Source organism: Somniosus microcephalus, chromosome 19, assembly GCF_052327205.1.
Source record: "Somniosus microcephalus isolate GS21.2 chromosome 19, FLI_Smic_1.0, whole genome shotgun sequence".
NCBI classification, from domain to species: Eukaryota; Metazoa; Chordata; class Chondrichthyes; order Squaliformes; family Somniosidae; genus Somniosus; species Somniosus microcephalus.
This window is the reverse complement of record NC_141005.1, coordinates 77,361,361-77,383,517: the sequence shown is the minus strand read 5'-3', so window position 1 is coordinate 77,383,517 and position 22,157 is coordinate 77,361,361. Positions and strand designations below refer to the sequence as shown.

At 48.6% G+C, this 22,157-nt stretch overlaps 1 protein-coding gene across 2 annotated transcripts in view; it reads left to right on the top strand.

Moving 5' to 3' along the window:
• The window catches only part of LOC147104930 (guanine nucleotide exchange factor DBS-like), a 226,255-nt gene that overhangs the window by 139,269 nt on the left and 64,829 nt on the right, over positions 1–22,157 (top strand). The gene's annotated exons all lie outside the window — the stretch shown is intronic.

Genomic DNA, 22,157 nt, shown 5'->3' with positions numbered 1-22,157 from the left:
AACGTGGCCAAAATTGATGCCTTGCCTTTTCTTTTCATACACAACTTCATTGTATCAATTCCAAAGATCCCAGCAATGACCTGACAGAATCTGACTTGATTTTGTGTCTCAGTGATTGGTACAGTTGATAGCTTTTCACTTACCAGCAAACAGATTTGCAGAGATTTCCTTGGCTCTAAGTTTCAGTGATTTACAAGACAGCTCCCTGACTAACACTGTTTAATCTCTACGTATTTCACCAATGACAACAAAGAGTTGGTTTTCACAGAATGAATATTATTTAAATCCAATCTCACTCCAGCAAGGGACTTGACCCCACAATCCCTAGCTCTCAGAAGCCAGTGCCTTATCCATGAGGCCACTGGAGCCACCTGACTGGTCCTTGATGCTGGCCCATCTACCTTCACCACCTGTCCAGGGTCCGGTGACTCCGTCTCCCAGAGCGCAGTGCGGCTCGAGCTGTCCTTTGATTGGCCCTTTCTCCTCCGCGCTGCATTGTGGGAAGGCAGGGCCACCATCGCCACCTCCATTGGACCAGAATTTATTGTAATTCCTTCACACTGGGCAAAGTGTCCCTGAATAATGTGGAAAAGGTGAATATCCCTACATCTGAATTAGGGATAAAGTGGAGCAAACTCTATAATATTAAAGACCAGTAGCCCAGAAATTGTCTTGTGCGACATTAATGATTATTTGAATAATGTGAACATTATTCCTTAACTTTCAAATCTTATGTTCTCATGTTCAAATCACCCTGTGGGAGGCAATTCGACCGGGAAGATTGTTCTTCTCAAATTCCTTCTTGTGGTTTTACAGGAGTCAGCGAGCCGGTTATTGTGAAATGTTTAAGGGCTCCAATAAATACCAAGGGGATTGTTTTATCAGATGCATCAGTCTCCACACACCGGTATCCAGAGCTGGAATCCGCACATCTGCCATTTCACCCCCTCTACTCTGTGTTCACACTTTGGTCTCCATAATATAGAAAGGATATTGAGGTACTGGAGAAGGTGCAAAAAGATTCACAAGGATGATACCAGAACTGAGAGGATACACATATCAGGAAAGGCTGAACAGGCTGGGGCTGTATTTCTAGAAGAGAGAAGGCTGAGGGCTGGCCTGATAAAGGTCTTTAAGATAATGGAAGGGTTTGATCGGTTAGACGTAGAGAAAATGTTCTCACTTGTGGGGTGGCCAAATTCTGAAAATAAGTACAATAAACAGTAGGTGATGCTCAAGTATTCACATTTAAAGCTGCCTTCCTGGTCTAAAGATGTTTTCTCTTGTCTGGACTTTCTTGGTGGAGTCTCCAACACGAAGGTTTTAAGGCTTTAAAGATCGCGCCAAATGAAGGTACGTATACGCATGCCTGATGACATCACTGCGCAAGATTCAAGATTAGGACCCCTGATGGTCAAACCAAACCACATCGTGAAAACATGGAGGCTGAAGCTGCTAATGTAGAGGATACTCACCACGTCTGGTCTCCTGGGCCAAGTGTTTAGAGTGATCCACTTCCACACGGAAGTACTGGATGTGACCCACCCACTCAGGTCTGCGGTGGGCTCCCAAAGACTGGAATCACTGCTTGGGCAGGTGGAGCTGGACAGGGTCTCGAAGGTTTCTTGTTGCGAGCTGCCAGCATTCCAGGTCCTAACCAGGAATGATGGGCTGACATGGTACAAGGACATTGCGGATTACAGTCCGGCTAAAGCCTTGAAATGGCTGCTGTCCCTGAAGAGACCTGTAGATGAGGTGGGCTACACTACAAAGTGATTCCGTGTCTCCATGGGTGCCAATGCGGGAATGCCTGAAGGTTCTGCTGGAGATGCTTCTCGCCCTGCAGCAGATCCTTCACTTGGCCACCAAAGAAACTCTCAGCATCAAAGGACGTCTGCAGTAGTTGCTGCTCCAGTTCCTGAAGGAATCACAAGGTGCGCAGCCAAGGTAAGTGGTGATGCAACAAAACACGTTTGTACAAACCTTTCAATGCCCACAACCTGCTGTCTAATCTGCTGGGTTTCATTGTTTGTGCTGTTCAGATCTTCTACCCGACCACATTCACTCCGAGATACATCAGCCAGTTAGTCACAGTCAGTGCAGCTCCCTTTCCTTCACTTAAACTGGTAGGCCAGCTTCCTGCCTCAAATTGACCCAGTTTACAAACCTATAATGATGTGTAATCTCACTGTGATGTGCAGTGTGAGGGTGAGGCTTGCCCTGTGATGTCACGGTTTGACCCGTCCAGTTAAAGGGGCCTGACTTTGATGACAGTGTTTGGCAAACCCTTGGGCTTCATTGAGGTTACAATGACTCGATGCGCTAGAATACAATAACAGGTTGTGACCCGGAGAACAGGGTGTGCGGGCGATGGGCACTGATGGGATTGTTTGCCTCTTATCAATGATGTTTAGTGATGTAAGAAAAAGGAGACTTACCATCAAGTAACTTTAAAGTAAGCTTTAAGTAACTTATAAACACACTATATACACAAGAGAGGTCTTTACCATGCCTCTGGTAGAAGCCTCTTACAATACTGAACAGACCAGTATTTATACCAGTCCAACAGGAAGTGACATATGACAGGAAGTGAGGTATGTACACAGTTCATAGTTCATAGTTCACAGGAAGTGATGACATAACTTCCCGGAAGTTACCATTTTTATCACATTCTTCCCTCCTGCAGGATTAGGAGGCTGTGGTCTACCTTTTGGTCCGCAGCCGCCGAACAAGGAAGAGTCGCACCCGTTTGGATTCCCGTCGTAGAGGGTCGCTGGTCCGCTTACATGCGGTTGGCCATTGGTCAGAGTCTGTGTGGCCTGGATTGCCCTGTGAAGGGTCGGGGAGATCATGGCTTCGAGTACGAGCCCCAATAGGTTCAAAGTCGGACTGCCTCTGTTCAGAGGGAGGTGCAGAGCTGGTCTGTGGCGGATCAGTACTTTCATGCGCGGTACTGGGAGGGTCGCAACCTTGAGCACGGGGTTCTACCGGCACCAAGCTAGTTGGTGTCCGATCAGGATCCTGGAGAGGGGTACCCGATAGGTCCCAAGAGTTTCCTGGTGAAATGCCATCACCCGATGTCCCACTAGGTCCTGGTGGGCAGGGAGCCAGATCCCGTAATGATACGGTAGATTCTCGGCCGTCGGAATATCGTATGTTTGCATAGGTGGGGTTGGCATCGGTTCGACCTCGTCTACAAGAGGGTCATTTTTAGACGTCCGAACGTATCTTCGGAGTAATACAGGTCCAGGAGTAGTTAGCCATGATGGGAGTGATGTCCCATGAGATGAGCGACGCTGGAATCCAAAGAACCGCTCATGAGGTGTAGTATTTGTGGCTGTAGAAAGCAGGGACCGTATAGAGTGCAATGCATCCGGAAGCACTGTTTCCCATTGCTGGTCTGGTAGGCCCCGAGATCTTAAAGCGAGACGTACGGAATTCCAGATGATACCGTTATACCTCTCTACCTGCCCATTTCCGATGGGATGGTATGGTGTTGTTTTGCTTGTAGCAATTCCCCGTTCTGAGAGGTAGTCCTTGAGTTCCCTTGACATAAAGGATGGACCCCGATCTGAGTGAATATAAGCCGGCATGCCACAGAGAGAAAATACCTGCTCAAGGCAGCAGATTACTGTGGACGCCAGCATATTGGAGCAGGGGAAGGCAAACGGAAAACGTGAATATTCGTCGATCATGGTGAGCAAATATGTGTTCCGAGTTGAAGAGGGCACTGGGCCCTTAAAATCGATGCTAAGTCGTTGCATCGGTTGGGTTGCATGTATGAGTATACCATCTGAGGGGCGGAAGAACTGAGGTTTTAATTCCGCACAAAGCCGGCATTCTGAGCATATTTTCTTTACATCTCCAGTGGAAAAAGGGAGATTCCGTGATCGTACGAAATGTAGCATGCGCGTAACGCCAGGATGACACAAACCATTGTGGACATCCATGAGAGTGGAGGATGACATAATGGAGCAGAATGCCCGTGTGAGGGTGTCCGGGGCCACATTCTCCTTGCCAGGCCGATAGAGAATGGTATAACCAAAAGAGGCCAGTTCCATCCTCCAAAGTTGTATTTTATTATTCTTAATTTTGGTTCGTTTTCGATTATCGAGCATGAAGGCGACTGATCGTTGGTCCGTGATCAATGTAAAGTGCTGGCGAGCTAGAAAATGGTTCCACTTCCGTACTGCCTCTATGATGGCTGTGGCTTCTTTCTCAACCGGAGGATAATGTAGCTCGGCACCTTGTAAGGTCCTGGACATAAATGCTACAGGACGACCTTCCTGATTCAGAGTAGCCGAGATCGCCACCTCCGAGGCATCACATTCAACCACGAAAGGGAGATTCTCATCGATGGAGTGAAGAGCCGCTTTCTCCAACTGTTTTTTGAGAAGGTTAAAGGCTGCAACAGCCGCTGTTCCCAGTGGAAATGATCTAGCATGCAGCAAGGGTTGGATTTTGTCCGAAAAATGAGGAATCCATTTAGCGTAGTATGCAAACAGACCGAGAGCCCGACGTAAAGAAGCCGGATTCTTAGGTGACGGGAGCTCTTGGAGCGGGCGAAGTCTTTCTGGGTCTGGCTTAATGATACCATTGCCTACGCAGTAGCCAAGGATGTTGATGGTCGGTTGCGACTCAACAGATTTGGATTCATTCAGGGTCAAATTACGGCGATGGAGGGCATCCCGAAATTTTTGGAGGTTGGAGTCGTGTTCCTGTTGATCGTGACCTGCAATGGTAATGTTATCAAGATAGGGAAAAGTGTCCCTTAGGTTTTCCTGCTTAACCAGGCCATCCATTGCCCGTTGAAAGACAGCCACTCCATTAGTAACCCCGAATGGGAGGCGACGAAATTGGTACAGCCGTCCATTAGCCTCAAAGGCTGTGTACTGCTTATCTGAGACCTTCAAGGGTACCTGATGATAGGCACTTTTTAAATCGTAAGTTGAGAACACTTTGTATTCGGCCAGTTTATTAACCATATCATCAATGCGTGGCAATGGGTAGGCGTCCAAGTCGGTATATTGATTGATGGTTTGCGAATAATCGATGCATAGTCGCTGTTTGTGAGGTTTTAGAGGGTTCTTGACAATGACGACTTGAGCCCGCCAGGGTGACGAACATGGTTCAATGATATCCTCTGCTAGAAGTCGAGAGATTTCAGCCGCAATAAAAGATTGGTCTTCCTGATTAAAGCGCCGCGATTTCGTTATTATCGGTTGGCATTGAGGCAGAATACTGGCAAATAATGAGGGTTCATCAAGTGAAGCTGCTGATAATGCACAAAATGGTAATTTAGACGGTATATTAGAAATAGTAAGTCCGGGTTTGGATCCACCAAACTCAATGGTGAGTTTCTTATGCTGTTTTTGGAAGTCCAGCCCTAAGAGGAGATCACTACATAAGTCCTTGAGCACCGAAAGTCGGGTGGAGGGATACATACGACCATGAAGTGTCATATCAACAACACAAAAGCCGGAGATTCTGGTATTAAGTGATGACTGGGCCATCGCAATTGCCTGGTCCGATGGGAAGACATGTAGTTTCAATTTCGCAACAATCTGTTCCTTAATGAAACTATCAGTACTTCCTGAGTCAATTAAGGCATCTAAGGTATGCCCTTTAATTGAAATTTTTGTGGCTGCATGAGACAGGTTCTGTGGGCAAGCAGCTGTAATTGGTGTCGTTGCACAGAGAGTGGGTAAAACTCTCGGTGTGCTTCTCCAGGAGAGAGCTCGAGAGGAAGCTTGATAGGTCCTAGCTGGAGCATCTTGATAGGCCCTAATTGGGGCAGTTCGGTAGGCCTTAGCTGGATTGGCCCTCGTAGAGGCCCTTGATAGGCAAACTTTAGCAGTGTCCTTTTTTCCCGCAATAACTGCAGATTGCATTGCGAGCAGGGCAGGTTTTCCTAGGGTGAAAAGCATCTCCACAAAAGAAGCATTCCTTCCTAGATTGCCAAGAGGCTGCTAAAGTGGGGTCGTCCTCCTCTTCTTCATCAGAATTATCAGAATTAGATTCCCCCATGATAGGGTTCACCTGAGACCGCTTGAATTGTCTGGTTGCAGCTACAGCAGCAGATCGAGATCTGGGCAGCTGAGAGAGGTCTGCATTTCTCTTTGCCAAATCCAGTGAACAAGCTAGGTCAAAAGCTTTTTGTAGCTCAAGTGTTTTACTTTCTAGTAGACGCTGGCGTATAAATGGAGAGGCAATCCCGCAGATGAAAGCATCACGAATCATTTCTTGGCGGTACAGCTCAGCTGAGGCTGCCTGAAAGTTACAATCTACGCTGAGCCTGCGAAGTTCTTGCAGGAATTCGTCAATTGATTCCCCTGGCCCTTGTCGGGCTGTGGCCAGTAGATGTCTAGCATAGACCTCATTTGGGGTCTTCGCATACAGTTTCTTAAGTGCCCGAATCACCTCTTCGTAATTATCCCAGTCATCAACATATTCGAACACTTTTAGAGTCATAGAGTCATAGAGTAATACAGCACGGATAGAGGCCCTTCGGCCCATCGTGTCCGCGCCGGCCATCAAGCCCTGTCTAATCTAATCCCATATTCCAGCATTTGGCCCGTAGCCTTGTATGCTATGGCATTTCAAGTGCACATCCAAATGCTTCATAATTGACAAGTATCTTCAATTTAGCAGGAGCATCCGCTTTACATTCATCCAGAAAATTCTCAAAAGTACGATACCAATGCTTCCATACCCTGCCAGCTGCTGGTGTATTCGGGTCCAAGTCCAGACGAATAGGTCTAAGGATTTTCTCCATGATGGGTGGTTCCCTGGATCCTTAACTTCCGAGTTTGTCCGAAGGTCCAGTATTTGTCAGTGTAAATATTAAGTTACTTAAATTGATGTAAGAAAAAGGAGACTTACCATCAAGTAACTTTAAAGTAAGCTTTAAGTAACTTATAAACACACTATATACACAAGAGAGGTCTTTACCATGCCTCTGGTAGAAGCCTCTTACAATACTGAACAGACCAGTATTTATACCAGTCCAACAGGAAGTGACATATGACAGGAAGTGAGGTATGTACACAGTTCATAGTTCATAGTTCACAGGAAGTGATGACATAACTTCCCGGAAGTTACCATTTTTATCACATTCTTCCCTCCTGCAGGATTAGGAGGCTGTGGTCTACCTTTTGGTCCGCAGCCGCCGAACAAGGAAGAGTCGCACCCGTTTGGATTCCCGTCGTAGAGGGTCGCTGGTCCGCTTACATGCGGTTGGCCATTGGTCAGAGTCTGTGTGGCCTGGATTGCCCTGTGAAGGGTCGGGGAGATCATGGCTTCGAGTACGAGCCCCAATAGGTTCAAAGTCGGACTGCCTCTGTTCAGAGGGAGGTGCAGAGCTGGTCTGTGGCGGATCAGTACTTTCATGCGCGGTACTGGGAGGGTCGCAACCTTGAGCACGGGGTTCTACCGGCACCAAGCTAGTTGGTGTCCGATCAGGATCCTGGAGAGGGGTACCCGATAGGTCCCAAGAGTTTCCTGGTGAAATGCCATCACCCGATGTCCCACTAGGTCCTGGTGGGCAGGGAGCCAGATCCCGTAATGATACGGTAGATTCTCGGCCGTCGGAATATCGTATGTTTGCATAGGTGGGGTTGGCATCGGTTCGACCTCGTCTACAAGAGGGTCATTTTTAGACGTCCGAACGTATCTTCGGAGTAATACAGGTCCAGGAGTAGTTAGCCATGATGGGAGTGATGTCCCATGAGATGAGCGACGCTGGAATCCAAAGAACCGCTCATGAGGTGTAGTATTTGTGGCTGTAGAAAGCAGGGACCGTATAGAGTGCAATGCATCCGGAAGCACTGTTTCCCATTGCTGGTCTGGTAGGCCCCGAGATCTTAAAGCGAGACGTACGGAATTCCAGATGATACCGTTATACCTCTCTACCTGCCCATTTCCGATGGGATGGTATGGTGTTGTTTTGCTTGTAGCAATTCCCCGTTCTGAGAGGTAGTCCTTGAGTTCCCTTGACATAAAGGATGGACCCCGATCTGAGTGAATATAAGCCGGCATGCCACAGAGAGAAAATACCTGCTCAAGGCAGCAGATTACTGTGGACGCCAGCATATTGGAGCAGGGGAAGGCAAACGGAAAACGTGAATATTCGTCGATCATGGTGAGCAAATATGTGTTCCGAGTTGAAGAGGGCACTGGGCCCTTAAAATCGATGCTAAGTCGTTGCATCGGTTGGGTTGCATGTATGAGTATACCATCTGAGGGGCGGAAGAACTGAGGTTTTAATTCCGCACAAAGCCGGCATTCTGAGCATATTTTCTTTACATCTCCAGTGGAAAAAGGGAGATTCCGTGATCGTACGAAATGTAGCATGCGCGTAACGCCAGGATGACACAAACCATTGTGGACATCCATGAGAGTGGAGGATGACATAATGGAGCAGAATGCCCGTGTGAGGGTGTCCGGGGCCACATTCTCCTTGCCAGGCCGATAGAGAATGGTATAACCAAAAGAGGCCAGTTCCATCCTCCAAAGTTGTATTTTATTATTCTTAATTTTGGTTCGTTTTCGATTATCGAGCATGAAGGCGACTGATCGTTGGTCCGTGATCAATGTAAAGTGCTGGCGAGCTAGAAAATGGTTCCACTTCCGTACTGCCTCTATGATGGCTGTGGCTTCTTTCTCAACCGGAGGATAATGTAGCTCGGCACCTTGTAAGGTCCTGGACATAAATGCTACAGGACGACCTTCCTGATTCAGAGTAGCCGAGATCGCCACCTCCGAGGCATCACATTCAACCACGAAAGGGAGATTCTCATCGATGGAGTGAAGAGCCGCTTTCTCCAACTGTTTTTTGAGAAGGTTAAAGGCTGCAACAGCCGCTGTTCCCAGTGGAAATGATCTAGCATGCAGCAAGGGTTGGATTTTGTCCGAAAAATGAGGAATCCATTTAGCGTAGTATGCAAACAGACCGAGAGCCCGACGTAAAGAAGCCGGATTCTTAGGTGACGGGAGCTCTTGGAGCGGGCGAAGTCTTTCTGGGTCTGGCTTAATGATACCATTGCCTACGCAGTAGCCAAGGATGTTGATGGTCGGTTGCGACTCAACAGATTTGGATTCATTCAGGGTCAAATTACGGCGATGGAGGGCATCCCGAAATTTTTGGAGGTTGGAGTCGTGTTCCTGTTGATCGTGACCTGCAATGGTAATGTTATCAAGATAGGGAAAAGTGTCCCTTAGGTTTTCCTGCTTAACCAGGCCATCCATTGCCCGTTGAAAGACAGCCACTCCATTAGTAACCCCGAATGGGAGGCGACGAAATTGGTACAGCCGTCCATTAGCCTCAAAGGCTGTGTACTGCTTATCTGAGACCTTCAAGGGTACCTGATGATAGGCACTTTTTAAATCGTAAGTTGAGAACACTTTGTATTCGGCCAGTTTATTAACCATATCATCAATGCGTGGCAATGGGTAGGCGTCCAAGTCGGTATATTGATTGATGGTTTGCGAATAATCGATGCATAGTCGCTGTTTGTGAGGTTTTAGAGGGTTCTTGACAATGACGACTTGAGCCCGCCAGGGTGACGAACATGGTTCAATGATATCCTCTGCTAGAAGTCGAGAGATTTCAGCCGCAATAAAAGATTGGTCTTCCTGATTAAAGCGCCGCGATTTCGTTATTATCGGTTGGCATTGAGGCAGAATACTGGCAAATAATGAGGGTTCATCAAGTGAAGCTGCTGATAATGCACAAAATGGTAATTTAGACGGTATATTAGAAATAGTAAGTCCGGGTTTGGATCCACCAAACTCAATGGTGAGTTTCTTATGCTGTTTTTGGAAGTCCAGCCCTAAGAGGAGATCACTACATAAGTCCTTGAGCACCGAAAGTCGGGTGGAGGGATACATACGACCATGAAGTGTCATATCAACAACACAAAAGCCGGAGATTCTGGTATTAAGTGATGACTGGGCCATCGCAATTGCCTGGTCCGATGGGAAGACATGTAGTTTCAATTTCGCAACAATCTGTTCCTTAATGAAACTATCAGTACTTCCTGAGTCAATTAAGGCATCTAAGGTATGCCCTTTAATTGAAATTTTTGTGGCTGCATGAGACAGGTTCTGTGGGCAAGCAGCTGTAATTGGTGTCGTTGCACAGAGAGTGGGTAAAACTCTCGGTGTGCTTCTCCAGGAGAGAGCTCGAGAGGAAGCTTGATAGGTCCTAGCTGGAGCATCTTGATAGGCCCTAATTGGGGCAGTTCGGTAGGCCTTAGCTGGATTGGCCCTCGTAGAGGCCCTTGATAGGCAAACTTTAGCAGTGTCCTTTTTTCCCGCAATAACTGCAGATTGCATTGCGAGCAGGGCAGGTTTTCCTAGGGTGAAAAGCATCTCCACAAAAGAAGCATTCCTTCCTAGATTGCCAAGAGGCTGCTAAAGTGGGGTCGTCCTCCTCTTCTTCATCAGAATTATCAGAATTAGATTCCCCCATGATAGGGTTCACCTGAGACCGCTTGAATTGTCTGGTTGCAGCTACAGCAGCAGATCGAGATCTGGGCAGCTGAGAGAGGTCTGCATTTCTCTTTGCCAAATCCAGTGAACAAGCTAGGTCAAAAGCTTTTTGTAGCTCAAGTGTTTTACTTTCTAGTAGACGCTGGCGTATAAATGGAGAGGCAATCCCGCAGATGAAAGCATCACGAATCATTTCTTGGCGGTACAGCTCAGCTGAGGCTGCCTGAAAGTTACAATCTACGCTGAGCCTGCGAAGTTCTTGCAGGAATTCGTCAATTGATTCCCCTGGCCCTTGTCGGGCTGTGGCCAGTAGATGTCTAGCATAGACCTCATTTGGGGTCTTCGCATACAGTTTCTTAAGTGCCCGAATCACCTCTTCGTAATTATCCCAGTCATCAACATATTCGAACACTTTTAGAGTCATAGAGTCATAGAGTAATACAGCACGGATAGAGGCCCTTCGGCCCATCGTGTCCGCGCCGGCCATCAAGCCCTGTCTAATCTAATCCCATATTCCAGCATTTGGCCCGTAGCCTTGTATGCTATGGCATTTCAAGTGCACATCCAAATGCTTCATAATTGACAAGTATCTTCAATTTAGCAGGAGCATCCGCTTTACATTCATCCAGAAAATTCTCAAAAGTACGATACCAATGCTTCCATACCCTGCCAGCTGCTGGTGTATTCGGGTCCAAGTCCAGACGAATAGGTCTAAGGATTTTCTCCATGATGGGTGGTTCCCTGGATCCTTAACTTCCGAGTTTGTCCGAAGGTCCAGTATTTGTCAGTGTAAATATTAAGTTACTTAAATTGATGTAAGAAAAAGGAGACTTACCATCAAGTAACTTTAAAGTAAGCTTTAAGTAACTTATAAACACACTATATACACAAGAGAGGTCTTTACCATGCCTCTGGTAGAAGCCTCTTACAATACTGAACAGACCAGTATTTATACCAGTCCAACAGGAAGTGACATATGACAGGAAGTGAGGTATGTACATAGTTCATAGTTCACAGGAAGTGATGACATAACTTCCCGGAAGTTATCATTTTTATCACATTTAGTAGTTGTAAACATTTACAGCAACTGGGTTCAGCCATTCAGCCCCTCGAGCCCATTCCACCATTTAATTACATGATGGCCTCAACTCTATTTTACCGCCCTTTTACAAAGTATTTATGGTCGAGAAACAGGCCATTCGGCCCAACTGGTCCATGCCGGTGTTTCTGCTCCACAGGAGCCTCCTCCCACCCTCTTCATCTCACCCCATCAACACATCCCTCTATTCCTTTCTCCCTCATGTGATTATCCAGCTTCCCCTTAAATGTATCTACGCTATTCGCCTCAACCACTCCCTGTGGTAACAACAGAAAATGCTGGAAATACTCAGCAGGCCAGGCAGCATCCGTGGAGAGAGAAACAGAGTTAACGTTCTTCGATACTCCCTGAGGTAGCAAGTTCCACATTCTCACCACTCTCTGGGTAAAGAAGTTCCTCCTGAATTGGATTCATTAGTGACCATCTTATATTGATGGCCCCTAGTTCTGGTCTCACCTGCATCTTCTCTAATTCTCTAAGTCAACCCTATTAAACCCTTTCATAACCTTAAATATCTCCATCTGGTTACCCCTCAGACTTCCCTTTTCTAGAGAAAAGAGCTCTGTCTACTCAATCTTTCCCGATAGTTATAACCTCTCAGTCCTGGCATCATTCTAGTGAATCATTTTTAAACCATCTCCAGTGCCTCTATATCCTTTTTATAATATGGAGACCAGAACTGTTCACAGTGCTCCAAGTGTGGCCTAACAAGTTTAACGTAACTTCCCCACTTTTCAATTCTATCCCTCTAGAAATGAACCCAGTGCTTGGTTTGCATTTTTATGGCCTTATTAACCTGTGTCGCTACTTTTAGTGATTTGTGTATCTGTACCCTAGATCCCACTGCTCCTTTACCCCATTTAGACACGTGGGGTGATTTTCATTCAGAAGTCGGGTAGGAGGCGGGACTACAACTTTCGGAGGTTTTGTCCCGCCTCCATCGAGATGCGGCCAATCCACGCGATTTTAACTTGATTGACCTTGTTGAGCCCGCCCAGCGGGCTCAGCAGGCCAATTAAGGGCCACCCGGCAACAGATGACATCACAGACTGAAATTTCATCTGTCAAGACGTTTTGACAGATGAAATATCAGTGTTTCACAGCTGTTTGAAGCTGTCAAGCACTGAGGCCTAGAAATTCAGTGGGCCTTGCGCCCACTTAGTGCCTAAAGAGGTCTTTTGTGCCGGCGGGGTGGTAGCGCGGAAATTGAGTGCAGCGGCATTGGTGGCGGTAGCCGTTAGCGCTGCGCCGGGACCGATGACGTCATCGGTGTGCGCGGTGGCCCGTAACGCCCCGAAACCGCGCCGATCCCCATATTTATTTGCGCCCGCCTCCTCTGAAGCGGGCGCAAACAGCGAACAGAAAACGGGGCCGTCCTGCTGCCATAGTGGGGCGCTTTAAAGCTGAAGGTGCGGCCGGCCGCTTTTTCGGCGGCCACCTGCCCGCACCTCCTTCCCCGGCCTCCTCCACCACCCACCCCCCCCCCTCCGCGGCATTGCCGGCTGGTTTCCGTGGAGCCCGGCACTTCTCCGTTGTGCCGGGCTCTTCTGCCGGCACTGGCGATCGGGGCTCCGGCCGTTGCAGGCACCTCCCCCTTAAGAGAAGGGGGAGGCCTGCAGTACCGCAGCCTGCCGCACCGCATCGGGTGGCGCTGCGGCAACTAGCGCGCCGATATTCAGTTGCAGCGCCCCAAACGGAGGCGGGCACACCCTGGTATAGCGCCCGCTTCCGAATTGGGGCGCAGAAGACGGATATACGGTGTGCGCTAATGCCTCCCCGCCCAGCGCTAACTTTTGGGCGCGAGCGAGCTGCCCGCGCCCAAGTGAATTTCTAGGCCTGACAGTCTTACTTCTAACCTGAGTCCTTCTACACAGACTCAGTTAGAAATCTCACTGGCACAGAAAGCTGCAAGCTGTCACTTTTGACAGATCGCAGCCATTCTGCTTTCTGTGCTGGTTAGATGATGGACTCCCGAAACCTAGAGGAAGGAAGGCTGTAAAGGTAAGTACAGGTAATTTAAACTTCTTTACACACTTGAGACACACCAAACACACTTACCTCTGCACTCATGCACCCATCACTCACCTGAGTGATGTGCCTCAATGAATCCGAGACTCAACGTTAACTGAGCAAAGCAAGGCTTTTATTAACTCAGAAAGTAATACACAGTGGAGAAGTGTCTCTCATCCAGAGATCTGCTGTACTGCCTGTGAGGCACGCTGGGGCCTGCTTAAGTAGGGGCCAGGTATGGGCGGAGCCCTACGCACAATACAATACAGGTAAGGAAATGGAAACTGAAACTACACTCCCCTGCTTGTCACAGTCACAGGCACAATCAAACACAGGGAATACAGCGTGCCTGATGAATGGCATATTTCATCACATTCACCCCTTCTACAGATTTAGTCTGTTCGGGGGTTTGGTAGTCCTCTGTGACCGACGTAGCTGTTGTGGTGCCGCGGGTGTCGGCTGGGTGTCCCCGGTGGCCTCCTGGGTCTCTGCCGGGGGCGCCGCCAGGGTTGTTGAAGGGGTAGTTGGTGGGGGCACCGTTGGTCTATGTTCTTCCGGGGGTGATGAAAGAATAGTGGGTGGGTAAGAGTTGCTGTGATCGTTGTTGCTGTTGTTGTCGTTACCGGCTGGGGCAACGTCTTTTATGGACACGGTGTCCTCCCTTCCGTCGGCGTGCCGGACATACGCGTATTGGGGGTTGGCGTGGAGAAGGTGCACTGACTCCACGAGAGGGTCCGTCTTGTGGCCCCTCACATGCCTTCGTACAAATACCGGACCTGGGGTGGAGAGCCATGACGGCATGGATATGCCTGAGGTGGATTTCCGGGGAAAGACAAACATTCGTTCATGCGGCGTGGCATTAGTGGCAGTACACAAGAGCGACCGTATCGAATGGAGCACATCTGGGAGGACTTCCTGCCAGCGGGAGGTAGGGAGGCCCTTGGTCCTTAGAGCTAGAGTGACTGCTTTCCATACTGCCCCGTTCTCTTGCTCCACCTGACCGTTACCCTGGGGGTTGTAGCTGGTGGTACGGCTCGTGGCGATCCCCCTGGACAGCATGTACTGGCGTAGCTCTTCACTCATGAAGGTCGCCCCCCTATCCGTATGACTCAACGTTAACGGAGCAAAGCAAGGCTTTTATTAACTCAGAAAGTAATACACAGTGGAGAAGTGTCTCTCATCCAGAGATCTGTACTGCCTGTGAGGCACGCTGGGGCCTGCTTAAGTAGGGGCCAGGTATGGGCGGAGCCCTACATACAATACAATACAGGTATGGAAATGGAAACTGAAACTACACTCCCCTGCTTGTCACAGTCACAGGCACAATCAAACACAGGGAATACAGCGTGCCTGATGAATGGCATATTTCATCACACTGAGCGCCGACATCTCGACCCCTCCAAGTCCTTCAACCGACGGCCCAACTTGTCTAACTTGGCGTGGTTTGGAGCCGTCAGGAATCCCACACTTCAAGCTTTAAAATAGGGATTAGGCTAAAAACTGCCTGTTAACTACCTGTTAACAGGCAGTTAATTGGCACTAATCCCTTCCCATCTCGGGTAGGTGGGTCCCAGTGCGGGGCGGGTACCTGCCTCCTTTGAAACTTACATGGAGGCAGGTTGGGGGCGGGATGGTGTCAGGACCCCCGAATTCGAGACTTTAACCCCCCCGCACGCCTCCAATCCCGACTCCACGGGTCAATGAAAATCGACCCCATGGTTTCCAAGGAATATGTGGACCCCTTATTCTTCCTGCCAAAATGTACCACCTCACACTTATCTATATTGATCTGTATCCCTTTATAAACCTAGGAACAGGAGTAGACCATTCAGCCCCTCGAGCCTGTGTTGCAATTCAAATTAGATCATGGCTGATCTGTATCTTAACTCCATATGCCCCCTTGGTTCCATATTCCTTAATACCCTTCCCAACATAAATCTATCAATCTAATTTTTGAAATTTTCAATTCACATTTCAAAGTAGCAACTGTGCCTGGGGTGTTGGGTGTTGCTCCTATTTCTTAGGTTCTCATGTCCTAAACTATTAAATGTTGGTGTTCAGAGGGATTTAGGTGGCCTTATACATGAAACACAGAAAGTTAACATGCAGGAACAGCAAGCAATTGTGAAGGCAAATGGTATGTTGACATTTATTGCAAGGGAGTTGGAGTATAAGAGTAAGGAAGTCTTGCTGCAATTGTACAGGGCCTTGGTGAGACCACACCTGGAGTACTGCGCACAGTTTTAGTCTCCGTACCTAAGGAAGGATATACTCGCCTTGGAGGGGGTGCAACAAAGGTTCACTAGATTGATTCCTGGGATGAGGGGGTTGTCCAACAAGGAGAGATTGAGTAGAATGGGTCTATACTCACTGGAGTTCAGAAGAATGAGAGGTGATCTCATTGAAACATATAGGCCTAGAAATTCAGTTGCTTGCGCCAGCCGGTAGCGCCTTAGGAGGAGGAGATGTTGGGCAAAAGGCGGCTAGCGGCTGGGCGCAGCACGATCTGCGCCTCTCCCCAACTTCACTAGAGATTTAGCGTCGGCGCAAAGTCTTTGCGCGCGCTCAGCTGCGCGCGCAGATCCTGACGTCATTTCATCGTGCAACGCCCTTTGTGCGCCCCAAACCGGAACTTCAGTGGCGCCGCCCTTCTTTGCGCCTGGCGCCCCCAGCGACTGGTAGAGGGGAACGGTTCCCAGTCGCTGCGGGGTGCGGGGGGGGCTATTTAAAGGGGACTCCTCCTGCATTATAAGTGACAGCCATTTTGTGCCAATCCTTCTGTGTGAGAGACAAAGGCAGAGAGCTTTCTGCTTTGACTCCGCGCTCGCACAGGTACTTCTGGCTTCAGGCCAGAGCTTTGCACTTGGATTTCACTTTCAGTGCCATAGCCTTGAGTCGCCACATATACTGTAATGGGGGCTACAATGGGTGGAAACGTTGGCTTTCAGCATTGCATTCAAAGGGATCAGAGACGCTGTGAGAGAGTGCCAGCCATGGCCAGACGGAGAAGGGCCAACAGGTGTCGGCACAGGAGGCCTTACCCACCCAGGGTATACCGCCAGCAGTTCTCATATCTGAACATGTCTGAGAAGCAGTGTGTTTGGAGGCTGCGATTCAGAAGGGAGGTGGTCACTGAGATCTGCCACCTGCTTCGCAGAGATCTGCAGCCACAGCTGAGGAGCAGGACGTCTCTGTCGGTGGCAGTGAAGGTGACGGTGGCTCTCAACTTCTATGCCACCGGCTCCTTCCAATCCGCTACTGGGGACATTGCCAACATCTCCCAGTTCGCGGTACATTGCTGCATCTGACAGGTGAACAATGCCCTTTTCAGAAGGAGACGTCAATACATCTCCTTCCCCATGACCCTGGACAAGCAGCAAGAGCACACAATGGGATTTGGAAGAATAGCGGGCTTCACCATGGTCCAGGGCGTAGAACTGATGAACCAGCATTGGTCAGGCCTTGCTTCAGGGCTGCAGTGCGCAGGGCATGGCAGCCAGACAAGTCCACCCTCCCCCTTTAAGAGCTGACCGGCGCCAGAGTGTCTGCCGTCAATCAGCAACTCGCTGCACCTGCACTGCGCCCGCCCTCGGGGGTATCGCCCCGGACCGCCGGCTTAGCGCCTAATGATAGTTGTGCATCGCCTGTTTTAGCGCAGCAGCAACCTCTTGGGGCGATGCGACTGAATATCGGCGAAGGTGGCGCGAACTTTAGCGGCCGCCCGACTGTAGCGCCCCGAACGTGGCTATACTGAATTTCTAGGCCATAAGATTCTGAGAGGGCTTAAAGGGTAGATGCTGAGAGGCTATTTCCCCTGACTAGAGAGTCTAGAACTAGGGGTCACAGTCTCAGGATAAGGGGTCGGCCATTTAGGACTGAGATGAGGAGAAATTTCTTCACTCAGAGGGCTGTGAATCTTTGGAATTCTCTGCCCCAGAGGGCTGTGGATTCTCAGTCGTTGAGTATATTCAAGGCTGAGATTTTTGGACTCTAAGGGAATTAAGGGATATGGGGATCGGAAAGTGGAGATGAGGTTGAAGATCAGCCAAATCTTACCGAATGGGGGAGCAGGCTCGAGGGGCCGAATGGCCTATTCCTGCTCCTATTTCTTATGTTCTTATGACCTTATGCTCTTTTACATAACTATTCTAAACCTGATATTATGATCACTGTTCCCTAAATGCTCCCTCACTGAAACATGCTCCAATTGCCCCACCTCACTCCTCAGAACCAGATCCAGCGCTGCTTCCTTCCTCATTGAGCTGATCAAGAAAGTTCTCTTGTACACCTTTCAAGAATTCCTCCCCCTCTTTTTCCTTTACACTGTTACTATCCCAGTATATTTTAGGATAATTGAAGTCCCCCATTATCACTATTCTGTAGTTCTTGCATCTTTCGGTATTTTGCATGAAAATGTGCTAATCTAACTCCTTCTCAAAACACAGCAGGTATTGGGCCTGACAGCTGCCTGGTCTGTGGTGAACCTGTGGAATTCTCTACCACAGAAGGCAGTAGAGGCCAATTCATTAAATATATTCAAGAAGAAGTTGGATATATTTCTTAAGGCTAAAGGGATATGGGGAGAAAGCAGGGACCGGGTACTGAATTTGGATGATCAGCCATGATCGCATTGAATGGCGAGCAGGCTCGAGGGGCCGAATGGCCTACTCCTGCTCCTATCTTCTATGTTTTCTATGTGATGTTCACGAGGGGAAGTTTATGACTCTTGTATAAACATAGTTGGTGGCCATGTGTCCTTCTGACACACAGACCTCTGCTGCCTTCCTCAACTCACTTCATTATAACGGGGGCTTGGCCATGTTGAGGTAGCCTTTGGGTTGGAGGCAATGTGTATACAGCACCCTCAACATTGTTAAAATGACCCTGGTGATGAGCCGTGTAGCAGTGTCTACAAAGCCTTGGCGAGTTGCTGCAGTGCATGGTGTTGTACACACTGCAGCCACAGCGGAGGGTGGATGGTCCATGTGGTGGACGGGCCGCTTTGTGCTGGGTGCTTTTGAGCTTCTTGAATGTTGCAGTTGCACCAAATCCAGGCAAGTGAAGAGTATTCACCACACTCCTGCCTTGTTCCTTGCAGGTATTAGAGGGGGTTTGGGGGAGTCTGGAGGTGAGGCACTTGCGGCAGAATACCCAGTCTCTCTCCTGCTCTAATAGCCATGGCAGTTGTGGCTGGTCCATTTGTTTCTGGTTAATGAGCACCACCCCCTCCCCTCCCCACAGCTTGTTGATGGGGGATTTGGCAATGGTGATGCCATTTAATGGCGGAGGTGGTTAAACTCTTATTGGAGATGGTCACTCCTGGCACTTGTCGCCCAAGTCTGGCTGCTGTCCGGGTCTTGTTGCATGTCCTGCTTCAGTGACCATTGGAGATTTCCCAACAGGAGATGGCACCTTGGACTCCTGCTGGAGAGGGGGAGGATTGGGTCTTGATCGCCTCCTCCAGTCAAAACATCCATTGGGAAAAATCCACTCAGTTTACAACTGCAGGGAGGGAAACATGCATTTATTTATGATATTTAATGCATAGTCATTCAATAAATTAGCCTCCTCTCTAAAGGCATAATGTCATAAAGCTAAAGTGTGTTGTGAACCGGTCCAAGTAAAGAGAACCTGCATTTATACAGCGCCTTTCACCTCCGCACGTCCCAGTGCGGTTTAAGAGCCAGTTTGTGCTTTAGTCATGTTGCCACGGTTTACTGGAAGGAAATGTGGCCAATTTGTGCACAGCACGATCCCACAAGCAGCAGGTGTCAACATCCTGTTTTTAGATGTTGGTTGTGGGATAAATATTGGCCAGAGGAACGCCCCTCCACTTCAAAATAGTGCCGAGGGATCTTTTGCGCTCACCTGAGGCCAGATGTGGCCTCTATTAAGAGAGCACCTCTGACAGTGCAGCACTCCCTCAGCACGGAGTGTCCGCCTAGAGCTTGTGCTCCAATCTCTAGAGTGGGACTTGAACCCACAATCTGACTCCGAGGTGAGTGCTGTCACCAAGTATCGCCTTCACTGCCCAAGAAATTGGAAGGAGGGTTTGGTGTGAATGAGCTGATACTTGTTTACCTTTAGGGAATTAAAAATAAAACAGACAGGCACGGTAATTTTGGTGATTTACAATCTGTTAAGATTGGCTCCACTCAGACAGGAAAAGGACAGTGAGTGACCTACTACACTATGACTACAGTTAATTCCTCAGACCAAATAATGTGACCACAAAATGAACCAGCATGAGTGGCAGCTGGCTCCAGGATCTGTAACTGGGGGCTATGGGCAAGAGTATAAAATGCGAGGGTGAGACAGACCTCAGGACACAAAGCAATCTGTTAGTGAGTGTATGAGAAGCGAGGGGCCACCTTGGGGGCCACCGAGGGACAAAGTCAACATGGATTTACAAAAGGTAAATCATGCTTGACTAATCTGCTGGAATTTTTTGAGGATGTAACTGGTGAAATAGATAAGGGAGAACCAGTGGATGTGGTGTATTTGGACTTTCAGAAGGCTTTCGATAAGGTCCCACACAAGAGATTAGCGTGCAAAATTAAGGCACATGGGATTGGGGGCAAGGTATTGACTTGGATAGAGAACTGGTTGGCGGACAGAAAGCAAAGAGTTGGAATAAACGGGTCGTTTTCCGAGTGGCAGGCAGTGACTAGTGGGGTACCGCAAGGATCGGTCCTAGGACCCCAGCTGTTCACAATATATATTAATGATCTGGACGAGGGAATTGGATGTAATATCTCCAAATTTGCAGATGAGACAAAGCTGGGCGGGAGGGTAAGCTGCGAGGAGGATGTCGGGAAACTCCAGTACGATTTGGACAGGTTGGGTGATTGGGCAGAAACATGGCAAATGCACTATAATGTGGATAAATGTGAGGTTATCCACTTTGGTGGCAAAAACAGGAAGGCAGATTATTATTTGAATGGCAATAGATTGGGAGAAGGGGAAGTACAAAGAGACCTGGGGGTCCTTGTGCACCAGTCGCTGAAGGTAAGCATGCAGGTGCAGCAGGCGGTTAAGAAGGCAAATGGTATGTTGGCCTTCGTAGCAAGAGGGTTCGAGTACAGGAACAGGGATGTCTTGCTGCAGTTGTACAGGGTCTTGGTGAGACCGCACCTTGAGTATTGTGTGCAGTTTTGGTCGCCTTACCTGAGGAAGGACGTTCTTGCCATGGAGGGAGTGCAGCGAAGATTCACCAGGCTGACACCTGGGATGGCAGGAATGACGTATGAGGAGAGATTGTGTCGATTGGGCTTATACTCACTGGAGTTTAGAAGATTGAGAGGGGATCTCATCGAAACCTATAAAATTCTGTCAGGTCGGGACAGACTAGATGCAGGAAGGATGTTTCTGATGGCCGGGGAGTCCAGAACCAGGGGTCATAGTCTAAGGATAAGGGGTAAGCCATTTAGGACTGAAATGAGGAGGAATTTCTTCACCCAGAGAGTGGTGAACCTGTGGAATTCTCTGCCACAGAGGGCGGTGGAGGCCAGTTCATTAAATATATTCAAGAAGGAGTTAGATATATTTCTTAAGGCTAAAGGGATATGGGGAAAAGGCAGGGACAGGGTACCGAATTTGGATGATCAGCCATGATCTCATTGAATGGCGGAGCAGGCTCGAAGGGCCAAATGGCCTACTCCTGCTCCTATCTTCTATGTTTCAGGGCTTTCTATACAGAACATTAACACAACAAGCAGCAGTTTATAGATATATTACATTAGAAATAAAAAATACTTAAGCATATAATACTGAGCACCTTTTTCTAGAGTGAATACAATTCTGGACCATATTCACTAGTGAAGCTTTACAGACTTTTATTTGCTGTTTAATTTATGGCAGGTTTGCGAATGAAATAAAATCATCTCTCTGGTTTTATATTACAATCTATGGAGAGTATTTTCAATTAAAAAACACATTTCTCTTTTTTCCTTAAAAACAAACTCAATGTCAAATAGTGATAGTGCCACCAGCAGAGGGAGGTAGAGAGGTTTATGAAGGTGTGTATTGGAACCTACACAGGATTCCTTTAATCTCCTCTTCGGCAGTTCCTCGGAATTGAGGATGACTTGCTTCCACATTAAAAATGAGTGTGCAGGTGACTGATTAGTCCAATGTGGGACCTACAGTCTGTGTCACAGGTGGGGCAGACGGTTGTTGAAGGGGTGGGTGGGGTGCTTGGGTTGACGTGCGCTCCTTGCTCTGCCTGCGCTTGCTCCCGGCGAAGAGACTCGAGGTGTTCGGCGCCTTCCCGGATGCTTCTCCTCCACTTTGTGCGGTCTTGGGCCAGGGATTCCCAGGTGTCGGTGGGGGATGTTGCACTTTTTCAAGGAGGCTTTGAGGGTGTCCTTGAAGCGTTTCCTCTGCTCACCGGGGGCTCTCTTGCCCTGCCGGAGCTCCGAGTAGAGCGCTTGTTTTGGGAGTCTCGTATCGGGCATGCGGACAATGTGACCCATCCATCGGAGCTGATTGAGCGTGGTCAGAGCTTCGATGTTGGCCTGAGCAAGAACACTGACATTGGTGCACCTATCCTGCCAAT